The sequence below is a fragment of the Thamnophis elegans genome, chromosome 7 (genome assembly GCF_009769535.1).
Source record: "Thamnophis elegans isolate rThaEle1 chromosome 7, rThaEle1.pri, whole genome shotgun sequence".
NCBI classification, from domain to species: Eukaryota; Metazoa; Chordata; class Lepidosauria; order Squamata; family Colubridae; genus Thamnophis; species Thamnophis elegans.
This window is the reverse complement of record NC_045547.1, coordinates 5,639,801-5,658,142: the sequence shown is the minus strand read 5'-3', so window position 1 is coordinate 5,658,142 and position 18,342 is coordinate 5,639,801. Positions and strand designations below refer to the sequence as shown.

Here is an 18,342-nt window from a genome sequence, read left to right as displayed (position 1 = left end):
ATATTATTGCAAATTCCCCATGTTAGATGTTCATTGCTTATTTTCGGTTTGCTTTGTTATGTTTCACCTTGAGAAGCCAAGAGAATTTCTGGAGGTGTTTTTTTTTTTTTTACATTTTGTCTACCACTTCAGCAGACGGGACAGCAAAAACTAAACTGCAGAAAGTTCAAAAGTGATTGCTAATTTGCCAAAGCAATCAGAAGCCCAGAATTATTTTTGAAAGTCGACTACGATTTAATTTAATTTAAGTGCTACTTCTGCATAGAAGTATAGCAACCAGAGGGAGAATTAATAATTTAAAAGCCAGCTACGTGCAAAATTCTTTCTACCTTTTTTTTTTTACGTGTAGTATCTAAACAAATTCTTCGGGCTTCAGATATGAATATAGTTTGTCAGATAAGTTGTGGTTCGGTGTCTACATAGTCATACAGCAGCGTCAAAACTTTTCTCGAGCACAGTTGCAGTTTTAGAAGGCTGAAATTTAAAAAAATAATAAAGAGGGAAATATACAAAACCAAACACTTCTCTCTAAAACTGAATCCCAGCAGCGAAGTAAAAAAATTGATCTAGATCAAAAATTACACACTTTAGGGGATCACTAAATGACCTAAACATTTATTATTACAAGCAGAAAAACAAACATTCTGTGGTGATAAAATTTGATTCCATTTCTTTCTCATGGCTGTAAGGAAAACCCCAAAGTAAACTAGATGATTGCTATAACAACTACTTTGATTATGCTGTTCATTAAGCAACTGTTAATTATACTTGGGTGTAGCATAATTTTGATCTCAACGAACTGAATGCCATATGCAATATTGTATAACTGCTTTGCAAAAATGCAGATGAAGCAAACGAGAAGGGAAAGCGTTACTGGGTAAAACCCCAAAACACAGGCTTTCTGTTTCCTCGCTTAAATTAAATATATCACTCACTCTGTCTCTCTCTCTCTATATATATGTATTATTTTACCAATAAAATGCATGTTTTCCGTTTAGGCAAATCTCTTCCCCCTTCATAGGAAAAACATTCAGCAGATATTGTCCTTTTGTGTCTGAAAACCAAGAACACTTTAATAGCACTATTTTAAAAAGGTGCTTTTTTGTTTTTTTTAAACATGTCATTCAGGACAGCCAAACAAAATTTGAAGTTTTGTTTCCAACAGAAGGGAATGTTTGTAGCTCGGGGTTGAAATGAATGAGAATTTGGTGTTTTTTTTGAGGCTGCCTGTTTGCTTGCAGATATTTCATTACCCAACTAGGTAAGCTGATGATGTTACCTAATTGGGTAATAAAATGTCTGTAAACAAACAGCCAAGCTCGGAGAGCACCAAGGGCTCCGCCAAAGGTTTTTATTCCCCACCTTAGAAAGCGCTGCACTGATAGAAAGCATGTCACGAGGAAATGGGGGGGGGGGGAGAGACCCTCTGTCTTTAGATGAGCGACAGTACTATTACCCATTGAAGGAAGACAAGCAAGGCTGGAAAAACAACACTATCCAAAGCAATGGCACAAAGAAGACGGCTCGGTTGCTAATTATTCAGGGAACTGAATTTAATTACAGAGAGAACATTAAATGCTTTCCAAAATTTGAGGGAAGGGGGAGGAGGGATGAAAGAGAGGAGAGAGAAAGAAAAGTGAGAAATAGACGCACATATATATTAAAGGTAGAGCGTTCTAAAGGCATTGGTGTTGCAGCACTGCCCCCTGCTGGTACAAGGAGACCACTTTCAACCAGACAAAGCAAGACAAAGTCCGCCATCATTCTCCTTGTCCGGTTTAAAGGTTTGAGGCAGACACCCTTGAGCCCTCTTCAGCCACCAGGGGCAGATCCAGTCCTCCCACCTAGCCACCAAAATACCTGGTGGGTTGCAAGTCCACAATGGGCTTGTAAGATGGATCTGTTGAGGATGTCCAACCTTCACCCAGCACTTGGATCAAGGTCAGCATCTCCTCCCTGCCCTTAAGCGTTCAGAGATGGGATTGGAGATCCCCTGAATTGAGATCTACTGATCCAGATGGGCTGGAAGAAAAAAGCAGGGTTGGACTAGAAGACCTCCAAGGTCCCTTCCAACTCTGCTATTGTGTTTGTATTATTCTGCAGAAAGCTGAATCAGCAATCACAATTTTTTTCACATCTTGTCTAATCATTGGTGGTCACTCGCTGTGAATTGCACCCCGAACTCTGCAATGTTCAATCAGAATAGAGCTGGAAGGGACCTAGGAGGTCTTCTAGTCCAACCCCCTGCTCAAGTAGGAGACCCTAGACCATTTCAGACAGGTGGCTGTCCAGTCTCTTCTTGAAAACCTCCAAGGATGAAGCAGTCACAACTTCTGGTGGCAAGTTGCTCCACCGGTTAATTGTCCTTGCTGTTAAGAAATTTCTCCTCAATTCCAGGTTGCTTCTCTCCTTGATAAAGTTTCCATCCATGGTTTCCTATCCTGCTCTCTATAAACTATGTTCGCAGTTCAGAATGTTCCAAAATTACAAATTATTCCCATTCTTAGTTGTTGTTTTAGTGTTTTTTTTTTCGGGGGGGGGGGGGGGGAATGCTGCACGTACACTGATAATTTTCTTTTTTTAAAGGAAGACGGGCATTTACAATACTGAAATGCATTTTAAGTGTCTGCTTAACTGTTATCCAGTTCTGTTGCTTCTCATAAGCCATTCTTAAATGCATTTCAACACTGAAATAAATGCATTTCAACCCTGAGCTACAAATGTTCTCCTTCATTGGTACCATTCTTAAAATCTGATACACGACGGGGTCTGCTTTCAGGAGCTCTGAATCCCTTCATTAAAAATATTTTTTTTCTATTTATCGCCCTCGTGTGCCGTTATTCTTCCAAAGAGTTTCCCAGATAGTCGCCCATTCAAATAAGGTAGAAGAACACATCTGTTTCCTCTTCAGGAAATTTTTCGGGGCCAACCTTATACAGGGCTGATGCTGTGCCCCCCCTCCAGACAGAGGGGGTTCATATGTAACTCTAATTCCTGTGCAGGCAACCTCTGGCCTTCCAACTCGCATAACACACACACACACCCTTCCCTCCCCAGCCATGTTGACTAGGGCGCCAAAACTACACTTCGGCAACACATCTATTTACTGCAGTGTGCAACATCAACAAAGCAGAGGAAGACATAATGGATACAGTCAAATAAAGGAGAGATAATGATAACAATGTATATATAGGTATGGGTATAACATGGGGAAATTGGATGTAAATTGTAAATAGTGATTTGGAAAGGAAGATTAGAAACCTTTGTTACTAAATATTATTGATGTTTAGCTAGAATAGGCCATAAGGAATAGTGTTATTGGGATACTAGAAATAGCAAATGAGATGCTAGTATGTGGTTATGTCTTGAGTTTGGGTATGTTTTATGATGAAGGACGTTTAAACAGTTATAGTCAAACGAGAAGGGGGGGGGTAGGATGATGGTAATATGTACAAATATATTTCATTTAAAATACTATAATTAATATGAATCATGGGTGACTGTGAAAGAAACGCACGAAAAATTTTTGTAACCAACCTGATACACTTTCTACAGTAAGTAAAGAAAGAGGATTTTTTGTGTTGTGTCTGTTTTGAAAAATAAAAATAAAAAACTTAAAAAAAAGAAAGAAAGCAGAGGAAGACGATGTATTGAAATTAAGATAAGCCTAAAGATAGGGTTTTTTCCCCGGGATATTAGTATGTTGCTCATTTTCCTCAACCTTGAAATAGCTTGTGTATTTCAGCCGACTCAGGAACATGGTGGCCAATGTACACGTTGGGAAATTCTCTTACAGCCATTTGGGTAAGTAACTTCAAAATGACATTCTCCCCCATCCCCAGTGGTAAGTTTTTGCAAGTTTGCATTAAGGAAAGGAAATCGAATATTTGCCTTGATAACCAGGAGAATTTACCAAAAGAGCAGTTTTAATAGTAATATAAAGCAAATGAATATTCACGTTCCCCTATAAAAAATATGTAGGAAAAAAAGAGCTAATACCAATATACAAAGAGAAAACACTTGGTTTTATTGTTAGGAAGAATTAGAAAATGAAACTCTGGTGTAAGCCCATCAATCCAAAGTATCTAATTCACTTGAATTCAGAAAAAGGAACACACACGGACATGCCAATGTATTTCAAAGTCTGTCATGAGAACAGCTAAAATTCTATAGACAGGAAAGATGAAGCAAATTTGCTGGACTTTCTTTTAATAAAAAAAATATAGATTTTTATTTACCTATACAACTCATTCTGAAATCTAACCATGCAGGAAGATACATGAATCTAACCATGCAGGAAGCCAACTCAAAAGTTTCTGAAGTTCGACCTCTGGACCACTAAAAGTTTTATTAACAATTTCCTGGTTTCCCATAGATTGTCACTCATTGATGGTTTTATTCTTTGAAATTTCTTGCAGGTTTATCCCACATTTCTCTCCTTTCAAAAATCTGTGAGACAGATAAAGATTGAGAGCTAAGTGATCCACTCTCATGAATTTATTTTTATAAACTGCCCACAGTCACCGTGAGTTTGGTGGAGGCATATTAATTGATTAATTGCTTGATTGATTAAATTGTACAGGCTCCTTTTCCCCCAAACCACACTCTATGGTCTATGATCAGACAAAACTTTTCACACCTCAAAAATCTAGAGTCGTCTTTAGAAAAAGTAAAATTTGAGATTAAAAGTTTTTGGTCTTCTCAAGACTTTCAGCAACTTTCCGCAGGAAATCATGAGCAGACTTGGCTGCCAACAATAAGCAAAGTGGTAAAAATCATTCACTTATTCGGGCTGCTGATTCCGCGTTTATGCAAAAATCATGGAATTTGTTTGAACCGCATCCAAACTCAAGTTAAATTCAACGGCGGGAATTCCGATTTTATTTCAACAAGAAAGTCTCGATGAGATTTCGGAGAGGAAAAATGGAGGAGAAAAATGGATGGAAATAGTACAAACAAGAAACTCTTAACTGTATCGTAGCCAGCTAACATTTTTCCAAACAACTTTTTCAGCGCAGAAACAGCCAACAGTTACATCTTAGTTCCAAATTCTACGACATGAATATTCTCTGTGTCGCACAATTAACTTCTGATGAGTTACCCAGTAACTATGAACTTTCTATAATGAACATGAAATTATGTTCTACTTACCTGGGGGGAAATAGCTTTAAAAGACTAAAGACTACTAGTTTGGGGATTAATGATAATGATGATAAAATTATTAAGGCATATGTCGGTTTCAAAGCAGAAGTTCACGTTTACACACCAGAAAATTAAAAAGGACAGTTAACAAGCCTTTCCTAAGTCATAATTCAACAAGGCACTGCATCTTTCTTGATTGACAGCCGGACGCAGCGAAATTTGTTTTGAATTCCTTCCAAAGAATTCTGTATTATACAGGAAGTCCTTGACTTACAAGCAAAATTGAGCCCAAAATTTCCCTTGCCAAATGAGACAGTTGTTAAGTGAATTTTGCCCATTTTACAACCAATTTTTAAACACAGTCATTAAGTGAATCACTGCAGTTGTTAGTCACATGGTTGTTAAGTGAATCTGGCTTCCTTATTGACTTTGCTGGTCAGAAACTCGCAAAAGGGGATCAAATGACCTCAGGACACTGCAAACATCATTAATATGTCTCAGTTAACAAGTGTCTGAAATTTGATTGTGATGATGGGGATGCCACAATGGTCGTAAATGTGAATAATAGTCATAAGTCACTTGTTTCAGTGCTGTTTTAACTTTGAATGCTCACTAACTTACTGTTGTAAGTCAAGGATTAACTGTAATTTTATTCTGTCCTCTACTGAACTGAAAAAAATTGGAGAGCTGATGCTTTTTTTCGTTCTGCCCGTATCTACTCCCTTCTTCCCCTTTTCCTATCTTTATTTTCATTTGTACTTCATATTATGACAACTGTAAAAAAAAAAATTTAAATTCAGCGCGTATAAATGCTATGTATTTATTATTAGGACAATTCAAAAGAGCTGATCTACTTTTTAAACAACCCGGCAGGATTCACTTTTTAACACTGCTTTGGCTAGTTTGTAGTGGTTGCAAAGCTCAAAGGACAAAAAAAAAAAGAATTTTTTAAAAAAAGAAATTGTTCTAACGTCCTATCTACATATTCTGATTAAGTATGCTATTATTTTTGTGACATAAATGGCTTTCAAGGACGTAGCTCTCTCAAAGCTCATTCCTTGGTAAATATCTATCAGCTCTCTTTTCATTTGCATACTGCAATAATTTTGAAAAAAAAAAACATTTTGACAAATTGTTTGATATCTCCAGTTCTCACAGGCATCGTTAACCTCACCAAATGTATCGGCTACATCGAGTAGAAATATTATGCCCCGAGAGTCTGAAAAACTGAAACAGGACTGATTTTCGTCAGACGCTAAACGGAAGAAAACGACACTCCAACCGGTGTGATATTAAGTGTAAATCGTTTCGGAGTTCTACAGTACAGAACTGGTAATTCCAGATTAGCGGAAGAATATAGCTACTCAGAAAACTGTACGAGAGTCCACCTTACCCGTTTTCCCATCTTGGGACAAAAAAAAAAAAGAGCAGTAACAAAAACCTTACTTTACAGAAATTTAAGGTTGTCATGCAAATATTATTGTACGGGGGCGCGGAGGGCTGCCAGCCAATCAGATTAATATACAAGTTTTGTGAAGGCTGCTCATTGCTGGGAGAGATTTGAGAACTACTAACAGCTAGAGATAAAACCGCATTCGGCACAATACTAATGTTTAAGTGCCTCTTAGTAAATTCCTTCAAGATTTGCTAGAAACCCCCCCCCGCCCCGCAATTAATCCACAGAGCGATAAATGGGAATATGTTTAGAAGAAGCCAAAACTTTTGCAGACTTATGACCTGCCTTAATCATTCTTGCTTCATTTAAGCAGGGCAACCAAAAGAGATGTCTAAAGCAGTGCAGACATTTGTTCTGTTGTGGACGCAACAATTATCACAGCAAATGAAGGAGCACACGTTCAGGTTTTAATCTTAAAGGTGCCATAATGGAGTGTCATTTTGGTTTAAAAATTTATAAAAGTCTGGGTGTGGTTTTTTTCCCTACTTGGAAACCACTTCGGACTTTTTGCTCGAGTCTGGGGGGAAAATGGAAGTTGGATTTTAGGTTTTGAGAATGATTTTGTAGTTACAGAAATGGCTTGAAATGTTGTGAAATGTAAAACAAATGGTTGATGTTGTATTATTTTCGCTGCATCGAAAGAAATTTGGAAGTCACTACTTTTTCTTCTCTCTTTGCACCTTTCTGTCTTCTTAGTTTCCTAACTTTCGTTTCTTCTTGTATTTTAGGTTAAAGTACAACTTCATTGAAATTATTTATTTATTTTCTGAGAAAAGAAGATAAACTAAATTTCCTGTGTTAGAGCCTACATCAGAAAGATTGGGTCTACCCATGTCCTATGACACAGATTTTGGCTCTTGGGTTAATTTCTATGAGTGCTAAGGAAAAATAAATTAACATGGTAATAAAATATTTTTCTTCTACTTTAACTAGAAGGAAGAAGGAAATAGTCAAAAGATTTAAGGAGTAAAGGTTAGTAAAAAGATATCGCAGTAGATGTGAAAGGGGAAAAAAATTGGCAGCTTATAATTATGAATAATGAGCCAAAGACATTTCTGTTGTAAAGAGAAAGGTCAGTTTACATTTTAATATTTGTAGATTTCTTTCAGATGTCCATAAAAAGTCAGAAAAAAAGAGTACCTAATTTCGTATTTGTAATGAAAGTCAAATACTTTAATTAAACACTAAAAAAAAATTCTTCCTTCTTAAAAAAAATAGTTGTAGTTGCTAGTGGAAAAAATGTTAAGATACCAGAAGTCAGTAAACATGATTTAATTCCGATTAGGAGGGGGGAAAAAATCTGCGGTAATATTTTATTAACATCTCATAAAAATATTCCATAAAGACTGGAAAGTTTTTTTAATGTTTTTAAATTAAGCTAAACCTAATTCAGTAAGAACACTGTAATGGAAAAATTGCGAGGAAAAACAATGATTATTATCTTGCCCATGAGTATTTTTAAGGCATTTATTTATTGAAATGATATCCTTTCTAGCCACACAAAATGGCTAACAACAATCTATATATATATAAATGACTCTGTGTTTGTGTGTATGTGTCTGTGTGTTCTAGCATAACTCTGGAATGCCTCGAGAAAATTCAATCAAACTTGGTACACAGATGACTTACTCTCTGGAAACAAATACTGTGGGGTAAGACACCCTCAGGGTTTGTGTTCTGTTAAGATACAGCCTGTTGTGCCTTAAAATGGCTTCTGCCGTACTGCCGTAAAATGGCTTCTACTGTACAGCGCAGTGGAGTTGTCATGGTAACAGCTTCACAGTACTCCACAATGGGGCTCCCTCTGGTAACGGGAAAATCCAACATTAGAAATCTGGACATTTTCCCCTTATAAATAAGTATCTAGACAACTCTGGGTAATCAGCTAATATACATTAAAAATAGACATTGCAAGGCATTGCTCTTTGCAGATGGAAGGATTAGTAATGGCATTTATCTGATCTCTTCTGCAGGTTCTGAAAAAAAGCCACTAAAAAAAGGTATTTTCACCAAATCCCCATCCAGAGATTGATGGACCAGGAGAAAATCTTAAAAGTCCAGGCTGACCGATATACAGGTCAAAAAGGAAGGAAATTTAACCCCAAACTATGCAAGCTTCTGTAGGTCGTAAAATTATTTTGAATTGTGCCTGGACCTAAGAAAATACCATATATTCTTTATAAGTACCCCATCATAAAATTGCACCATACAATTTGTGACTTGCCAAAGTTTATCCAACATAGCCCCGGACTACAGATAGCTCTCGACTTACTAGAATGATTGATCCATCCTAATACAAGTAGTCCTTGATTTACAACAGTTCATTTAGTGACAGTTCAAAGTTACGACGACACTGAAAAAAAGTGATTTATGACTGTTTTTCACACTTGCAACTTTTGCAGAATCCCCATGATGATCAAAATTCAGATGCTTGGCCACTGGTTCATACTTATGACCGGTGCAATGTCCCGGGGTCACTTTTTGCAACCTTCTGACAAAGTCAGTGGGGGAAGCCAGATCACTTCACAACCAGATTGCGAACTTATCAACTTCAGTGAGTCACGCAAAAACTGTGGCAAGAAATGTTGTAAAATGGGGCAAAGCTCAGTTAACAAATTCTCACTTAAATTTTGGGCTCAATTGTGGTCATAAGTGGAGGACTACTTGTATAGCACAGGAAATTCATACTGTACAAAGCTTGGGAATCCTTGAGAAGTGCCCTTTTACGGAAAATTAGATTTCTAGTTTTGATTAGTGATTTAGCTTGGTATTTGTAGGTTAAAGTTCAGTAAGGACTTTCGCTTTCATTTTTACAATCGATAAAGATATATTTTACGATATTTTAAAAGCAACTGATGATATTCTAGATAAGAGCAGCTATTTTAGACATTTCTAAATATACTCTATATTTCTTTATCTCCCTGAATCTTGTTGTTCCATATACTTTTGTATATTTAATTTTTTTATAAAGCCAAAAATTGGCATTGGGTTTTTTTTTTCCTCCTCTGGATTTTGTTTAAACCGATATATAGGGCTTGTATTTTATTGATTGCTAGCATAATTTGAACGGAATAAAAAGGAATATAAAAAGTATAAAAATATACTGTAAGTTTCATTAATGTAATACTTAATATAGCATAGTCAAAAGTACTCATAATGTGATTGAGAGAAAGATTCTAAGCAGCTATTGAATACACGGGAGGGAAAAAAGATTAATTATCAATAGGTTTTGACAGTTCTGAAAACATGACTGCAGAATTTCTGGAATTCTGAGTAAACTGATTTTCATTTTAAATCATGAATGGAACAGAGACTTGGAGATAAGTGCAGTATACAGTGACGTCAAAGGATGACTACAGTTTTCCGAGGATGCTGATTTGTGATTCAAGGGATACACAAAGAAATGAAAAGCAAACCTCACTAGTACACAAGCCAAGAGAGACGATTTGGGATAATTTTGTTAGCTTAAATGCATCTGTAATCTGCTGCCTTCCAGATGGGTTCAATTCCTTATTTTTCCACATACTTTTATGAAGTATTGCAAGCAGTATGTATAAAAATTAACACAAACTACAAAAAAAGGAACAAATGAAGTATGAAAAATACAGTGAAGAAAAAAGAATACTAAAGAATAGAGAAGAGAAATATTTTTTAAAAAGCTTCCCTCTTCATCTCAACAATATTAACTGCTCACTTGCTCTTAAAATACAGTAAACAATTATCTTCATCTTATAACACGTTCTTTATCTATAAACAAATCCTAAAACCCAAATCATTCAATTCTGGTCAGCAAAAGTCCATTAATGATTACCAGACGTAACATCATCTGTTTCAACCTTGATCAACTAAACCCACTTTATATTCCTACCCACTACTTTTAACGATCAATCTTTTCTCATGGTTAAGAGGGCCTCAGTGGGACTGTGAGTTGTGGACTGCTTTCCTGGACCAACAAGTGATGCTCACATTCACCCACGTCCTAATCACTTTCCATCTTGATTACTGCAATGTGCCCTATATGGGGCTAGCTTTGGCTGCCAATTTGCTTCCATGCCCATTTAAAAGGGCTGGTTGCACCCTTAAAGCCTGACATGATTTAAGGTCAGGTTATTTGAAGGATTGTCTTTTTCCATGTACTCCAGCTGACCCACATAAGCAGGGAGACATGTTATGGGTCCCCTCTCTTAAGGAGGTCCATCTGGTGGGACCAAGAGGAAGGACCTTCTCCATGGTGGCTCCCTCCCCATGGAACTTCATCCCTCCAGAGATAAGATTGGTCCCCACCTTGGTACTCTTCCTAAAGGCCCAGAAGACATAAGCTTTTGCCAGCAGGTTTGGGGACTCCAGGGTGATACGGAGCCCATCAAGAGGTTGGTTTGACTGCTGTCACTTGTAGGGAGGTAGGGTTATTGGGTTTGGGGTTTGACTTCTGTAAGCTGCCTGGAATCATTGTGAGTTCGGTGGCCATACCAATTTTCCTAAATAATAAATAAATCTTTAATCCCTTCAAATAATGTTCTATAACTGGATTTCCTCTTCCTTCCTTTATTCTTCCCTCCTTCCCCTTTCTTTTCTTTTTTCTTTTTCTTTTCTTTCTTTCCTTCCTTCCCCTTCCTTCCTTCCTTCCTTCCTTCCCCCTTCTTTTCAAAAACTTTCAGAGATCTCTTTTGTAGATCTCCTATAGGAAAATTATCCAAAGCAGTCCTCTGGTTGGCTGGCTGCTGTCCCCTTTCATTATTAAAACATCAGATGATTTCATTTGTACACCTAAGATTTCATCATTCTCCAAATTATTCTTATATAGCCTGTCATTTTCAAATCCATGTTCAGTTCCATTTCAGTCTCAAATGTGTTCCCCTTTTGCAGTAATGTTCACAGTCTCTATGATAGCAGGCATTTCTGATATTAACTTCTGAGTCCATTATTCACATATATCCTTCAGTACATTCAATGTTAAAGTATTTTATTCCATTCTGCGTTAAAGAGTTAAATGAGTCTTCTCCTTTAACTGTAATCTTTACTTTGTTTTAGCTCCCTCTAGCGTCCAACCTTCTAAGTCCCACCATATTTTATATTTTATCTTACTTAGCAGCAGATATTTTGGACTCCGTTGTGGTCATATGTCGAGGACTACCTGTACATGTGGAAAATCCCACAATCTCTCCTTTCTGTGGAGAGATTTTATTATCTTCTTGTTGACTCAATGCTGTCTCTGCCTTTTTCAGGGATGTCTAGCTTACCATATTCTTATCAGAAGTTTCCAATGAGCTAAGTTCCAAGAATTTTCTAGTACCATAATTGTTTTGATCATGATAAGTCGCTAATTCTAGGAGTTGAAATATAACAAATCTCGAGAGCACCAGACTGACTGAAAACTGACTGAAATCATCCACCCACAGGATATTCAAATAATGAAACATGTACGTAACTTTCTTCGAATTTTAAGTCTATGTTTAGAGCTAATTTAGAACCAGTTAAGCCTCCAGGAATTTGATAAGTAATTCACACTCAATGTATTTATTATTATTAATTTATTTGCAAAAGATTATATTGTGAGCTGCTATGGTTATAAAGTTGAAAGAAGGCATAACATTTATTAGATATTTATCTATTTATTTAGCATATGGCATATATCGTACATGGACTATCAATTTATTTGGTACGTATAGTTTTTTAAAATTTAGGAATTATTTTTAATTCACCAAATGCGATACTATTTGTTTTTTTTAAATTGTAGTGGCAACATATGCATAGGTATATGTGTGTGTGTGTATGTATGTATGTATGTGTGTGTGTGTGTGTGTGTGTATGTATCGTGTTTCACCAAAAATAAGACAGGGTCTTTTTTTCCCTTTGGCCCCCGAAATAAGCTCTTGGCCTTATTTTTGGTCTTATTCTTTTTGAGGTGCAGAAGGCAGCGAGCGTGGTCACCTCATGGCTGCTGCTGTGTTGCGATATTTTCGGGGAGGACTTATTATCAGGGGAGGTCTTATTTTCAGGGAAACAGGGTATGTAGGTAGGTAGGTGTGTGTGTGTGTGTGTGTATCGATGTCAGAAGATATATATATTTAATATAGATGGATATTTAAGGTAAAGGTTCCCCTCGCACATATGTGCTAGTCGTTCCCGACTCTAGGGGGCGGTGCTCATCTCCGTTTCAAGCCGAAGAGCCAGCATTGTCCGAAGACGTCTCCATGGTCATGTGACCAGCATGACTAAATGCCAAAGGTGCACGGTACGCTGTTACCTGCTCACCAAAGGTGGTTCCTACTTTTCTACCTGCATTTTTACATGCTTTTAAACTGCTTGGGTTGGCAGAAGCTGGGACAAGGAACGGGAGCTCACTTCATTACGTAGCGCTAGGGATTAAAACCGCCAAACTGCCAACCTTTCTGATTGAAAAGCTCAGCATCTTAGCTACTGCTACATATACGTATGTGTGTGTGTGTATATATATATGTGTGTTTGTGTGTGTGTGTATTTGTTTTTGTAGATTTTCACAGGTGCAGGCGAGTGGGACCTTGTTGAAACGTCACCAAGATACTCTCAATCTTACACGGGAAAATACCCGAATACGCCAAGACCTGAATGTATGTATGTATGTATGTATGCATGCATGCATATATATGTGTGTGTGTGTGTGTGTGTGTGTGTGTGTGTGTGCGCGCAGGTCTTGGCGTATTCAGGTCTTTTCCCGTGTAAGATTGAGAATAGAGCTGATAAACAAATGAAGTATAGATCTATTTCAAGCTATTTAGCTCCGTACCCTTACTGGGATTCAAACCTGGGCTGTTTTTACATATTAGGCAGTTATATTAACCTCTAAGCCACAAGCTCTTCTTCCTTATATATATGTGTGTCTGTGTATGTGTGCACACACAGACACATATACACACTATATCACAGAAGTGAGTACCCTCCCTCACATTTTGTAAATATTTAACCTCTAAGCCACAAGCTCTTCTTCCTTATATATATATATATGTCTGTGTATGTGTGCACACACCATATCGCAGAAGTGAGTACCCTCCCTCACATTTTGTAAATATTTAGGTACATCTTTTCATGTGACAACACTGAAGAAAGGACACTTGGCTACAATGTAAAGTAGTGAGCATGCAGCTTGAATAACAGTGTAAATGTGGGCTGTCCCCTCAAAATAATGCAACACACAGCCATTAGTGTCTAAACTGCTGGCAACAAAATGTGAGGGGGTGTACTCTCTTCTGTGATATAACACACAGACACACACGTATGCATGTACACAAAACCCCATTCTGGAAAATGCTACCCTTTGGCAAATGCTAGCTCCTCACCCTTTTTTTTAAAAAAAGCCCTTTTTAAAAAGTTGCACAATTGTCGGCATTATAGTTTTATGATCTCTTGACACTGAAATAAAAGCTTCTTTTAACCAGCGGTTTTCAAGTTCTCCATTCAAAACCCTGCATTTGGTTGCTGCCCTTGCTCTCTATTTCATTTGCAACGGGATCCCCAGCAGCTTCACTTAAAGGGCTTTGGCCACCGACCAGCTCGCCTGCTGTGACGGACTCCAGGAGGCGGTAACCCTGTATCGGAGGCCAAACCCTTTAACAGTGTCGCCCTCTCCTTTAAAGTTAATCTGAAATATTTTGGGCCGAGGAGGAAATGAAAGGTGAGTTTCGCTCCCTTCCTATGGCACTAAGACTTCCTGAGCTAAAACTTCGGTTTGAAATCTACTATTTCCTAGTTGCAATCCCCAACTGAGTCTGTCAGAGAGAAGCTGAGTGTAGCAGAAACATAAAAATAAAATAAAACAATTTAACCATCTGCTCAAGTATAAATGGTTCTTTTTTTTAAAAAAAAAGACATTCTTGCATGCTGCTTTTCTACCTAAATGAGCAAAGGTAGCTTGATAAACAAAAAGAAAAAAAAATCAACCTACAATTTGATATTATATAATGAGCTTCAATTCTCCTGTTTCCCCGAGAATAAGACCTCCCCGGATAATAAGCCCGACTGGGCTTTTGAGTGATGACCAACCGTCCCAATTGATGGACTGAGTCGAAGCTGGGGGTCTGCCTGGCAATAGCAGGGTGCATGTGCGGGGGGCACTAATATTGCATTTTGGGGCCTCATGTGGGCCCCCCGCGCCCCTGGAAAGCCTCTTGCATCAACTTGAAAACCAAAAATGGGTGAGGGGGGCTGAGGCGCATGCGCGGGGGAGGCAGGGAAGCATGGAGGGGCGTGGGAGCATGGGAGGAGTTATATGCATGAGTGGGGTGCATGTGGGGGTCTCGTGCACAATGCATTATAGGTGCGGGGGCACACACACACACACACTGTTGTGTACGTCCGTGCATGCTTTCGGCACGCAACGACGAGAAGGTTAGCCATCACTACAGTATACTATTCTTTTTCCTTCTTTTTTTCTTTCTCTTTGCCAGAAATCACATAAGCTGTGGGATCTCTAGTGTAATACATACAGTCCTGGGATTGAGGAGACCAGGTGAGATATCCCTCCGGGAAATAAATGGCAGAAGGAATAACTACCAAGCGACAACGCTAAGGCTCAACACGCCGGGGGCAGAGTCTGCGATCTCCATTCGGGGAAAAGGGATCTGAATTTTTTTTTTCTTCTCATTTTATAAGCTCATCAGCCCAACCGCTACAGCATCGTTAAAAGAACCTCACGTAGGAAAAGATACCGGAAAAGATAAAAGTTCTGGACGATCACAAGATAGTGCTGGTTTAGCCCGAGTTGTAAACAAGTGTGAGGCAAGAAGTTTCCAAGTTGCACAAAAACACACAATGACGAAGCTCCTACAGGCCATAAAGCTTGAACAGCAAGACGCAATGCAAATAAAAGATTCTGTTGCAAATATTTCTAGCTAAACTTGTTAGCGGTTCCAAAGAATTCGAGCGGATCGTTGCAACACGCAGGCCCTGCTTGCTTCCTCTTGCATTGTCCCAGTTCTTCCTGATTACGCAAGTACAGTGCCCCACCCCCACACCATCACTCTGCTAAACAACTAATAGCCACTGTCAAACATTGTCAAACACTGTCAAACACTGTCAAACTATCTAGTAAGGCTATATTGCTATTATCCTTCTCATCCTTCCTGTTACCTATTTCCTTGTCTTCCTATGACTGTTGCTTGAATCTTACAATTTATATTGTTTAGTATCCTAGTATGATTCATATTGATTGCTATCACCGAATGTTGTATCTTATGATTTAGGATTGTATTTTAGGATTACGATTACGATCACTTGTTGCTTGCATATACATTGAGAACTCATGCACGGGAAACAAATTCCTTGTGTGTCCAATCATACTTGGCTAATAAAGAATTCTATTTTCTCTTCTTTCCTCTTTTCTCTTATCATCATCATCATCATCATCATCATCATCATTATCATCATCATCATCTACTTCAGCTTTGGCGTCTTCAATCTCATTTGTTTTTGGGCAAATGAGGCATTTTGAGAAGGTGTCCTAGATCCTGGATGTCCAACATTGGCAACTTCAAAACTTCTGGACTTCAACTTCAGGGCCGGTTGGGGAATTCTGGGAGTTGAAGTCCACAGGTCTTAAAGTTGCCAATGTTGGACACCCCAGTTCTAGGCCTTCTGCACAAAAGGGTTGACAATGCGTATCTTGCCTATCCCAAAGAAGATATGCCAGACCGCTACCCTGTGGCCTCTCCAAATTTGTCCTGCCAGATATTGCCTAATGCCCTCTGTTCCTTTCTTTCTTTTTTTCCTGAGCTCATGGTTCACGATGATTAATGATTTATGATGTATGACCTATCACTTGTTGCTTGTATGTACACTGAGAGCGTCCAATCATACTTGGTCAATAAAGAATTCCATCCTACCCCATCCCATATTTTCTGTCCTGTCCTATTCTACAGTTTATTCTATTCTGTTCTGTTCTGTATTCTACTCTTCTATTCCTACTCTATTCCTACTCTACTCTGTTCTCTTCCGAATTCCTATTCCATTGCATTCCACTCCATTCTATATTCTATTCTATTTTTCTATTCCTACTCTATTCTATGCTGCTCTGTACTGCTCCACTCCACTCCACTCCATTCCATGAGACACCATTCCACTCCATCCCATTCCATTCCACGGGATGTGATGAGATGCAACGCCACTCCACTCCACCTCCATCCCATCCCATCCCTATCCCATCCTCCAGTCTATATTCCTCTTCGTTCCGTTCCATTCTATTAATTAGCCTTCTGAACAGACCATTAGGCTGCAGCCACTTACAATTTTTATTCTTCGAAGAAAGCATATAAACAGTTTTAGGATTCAGATGCATTCTTAAAACCAGGGGTGGGAGGGAATGCACTGGATGGATTCTGTAAAGTGTTACCTAGCTGTGGGGTGTTTTTGTTTGTTTGTTTGTTTGTAATTCAACGAATCTTTAAAAAATAGAGAATCAGAGAGCTCAGGAAGCTACACAGAGTTAAGGGCATAGTAAAAGCCATACATTGGGCATCCCAGTGTCGGCCACACAATGGGTATAATATATATGGACAGCTCTGACTGAGTAAATGGGAATGGCAGAAAAGTTGGGGGAAGGGGTGCCTTCACACCCTTATGTAACTGGAAACACATGCGTTCCGAGACAGGCAGGATCAGGACGCTTCAAGTGTAACCAGATCCTCCAGATGTAGGCAGTCCAAGAAGCAAAATGATTACCAAACAACGCGGATTATTACGAAGGAAAATAAGAGTCAGAACTTCAACAACTCAAGACCACCTGGTAGCAAAATCCTTCTGAAATAAACGCCTTTAGAAAATGATTTAAAGGTAGGTGGTCCTCCACCTACGACCACAATAGAGCCCAAAATTTCTATTGTTAAGCGAGACGGTTGTCCAGTGAGATTTGCCCCATTTTACGACCTTTCTTGCCACAGTTAAGTTAGTGACACAGTCGCTAAGTGAATCATGCTTCCCCCCATTGACTTTGCTTGTCAGAAGGTCGCAAAAGGATCTCCAGGATGCTGTGACCGTCATAAATAGGAACCAGCGGACAAGCATCTGAATTTTGATCACATGACCATGGGGATGCTGCAACGGTCGTAAGTGTGAAAAATGGTCCAAAGTCACCTTTTTCAGTGACGTTGTAACTTTGAACCGTCACTAAATGAATCGCTGTAAATTGAAGACTATCTGTATCTTAAAAGTACAGAGGAGGAATAACTTTTTTTAGTTGATTTTCTATCATGACAATAAAACCAGAAATACAGGTCGTCCTCAACTTATGACCACAGTTAAGCCCAAAATTATTGTTGTTGTTAAATGAGACTTTTGTTAAGTGAGTTTTGCCCCATTTTATAACTGTTCTTGCCACAGTTGTTAAGTGAGTCACCGCAGCTGATAAGTTACTAACCCGGTTGTTAAATGAATCACGCTTTCTCTTTGATTTTGCTTGCCAAAAGTTTGCAAAACAGGATCACGTGACCTTGGGACACAGCAACGGTCGGAAGTATGAAACAGTTGCCAAGCCTCTGAATTCTGATCACGTGATCATGGGGATGCTGCAAAAGTCGTAAACGTGAAAAACGGTTGTAAGTCACTTTTTTCAATGCTGTTGCAACTTTAAACGGCCACTAAACAAATGGCTGCAAGTCTGTATTAGAGTTTTGATTTAAATGACCAATTCAGTGGATGGTGGACATTATGAATATTTACCCGATTTGTCATGCACAGCAACATTCTTGGACAAAGGACCCAAATGATGCCACTAA

The 18,342-nt window shown here is 38.5% G+C and overlaps 1 protein-coding gene and 1 long non-coding RNA gene across 2 annotated transcripts in view; one reads left to right on the top strand and one right to left on the bottom strand.

Moving 5' to 3' along the window:
• TAF3 (TATA-box binding protein associated factor 3) overlaps positions 1-18,342 on the bottom strand; it is a 166,637-nt gene that overhangs the window by 134,604 nt on the left and 13,691 nt on the right.
• LOC116511343 lies at positions 14,174-15,349 on the top strand. The gene is made up of 3 exons (XR_004255738.1): positions 14,174-14,249; positions 15,022-15,083; positions 15,227-15,349. It is a non-coding gene; the product is annotated as an uncharacterized LOC116511343 (long non-coding RNA).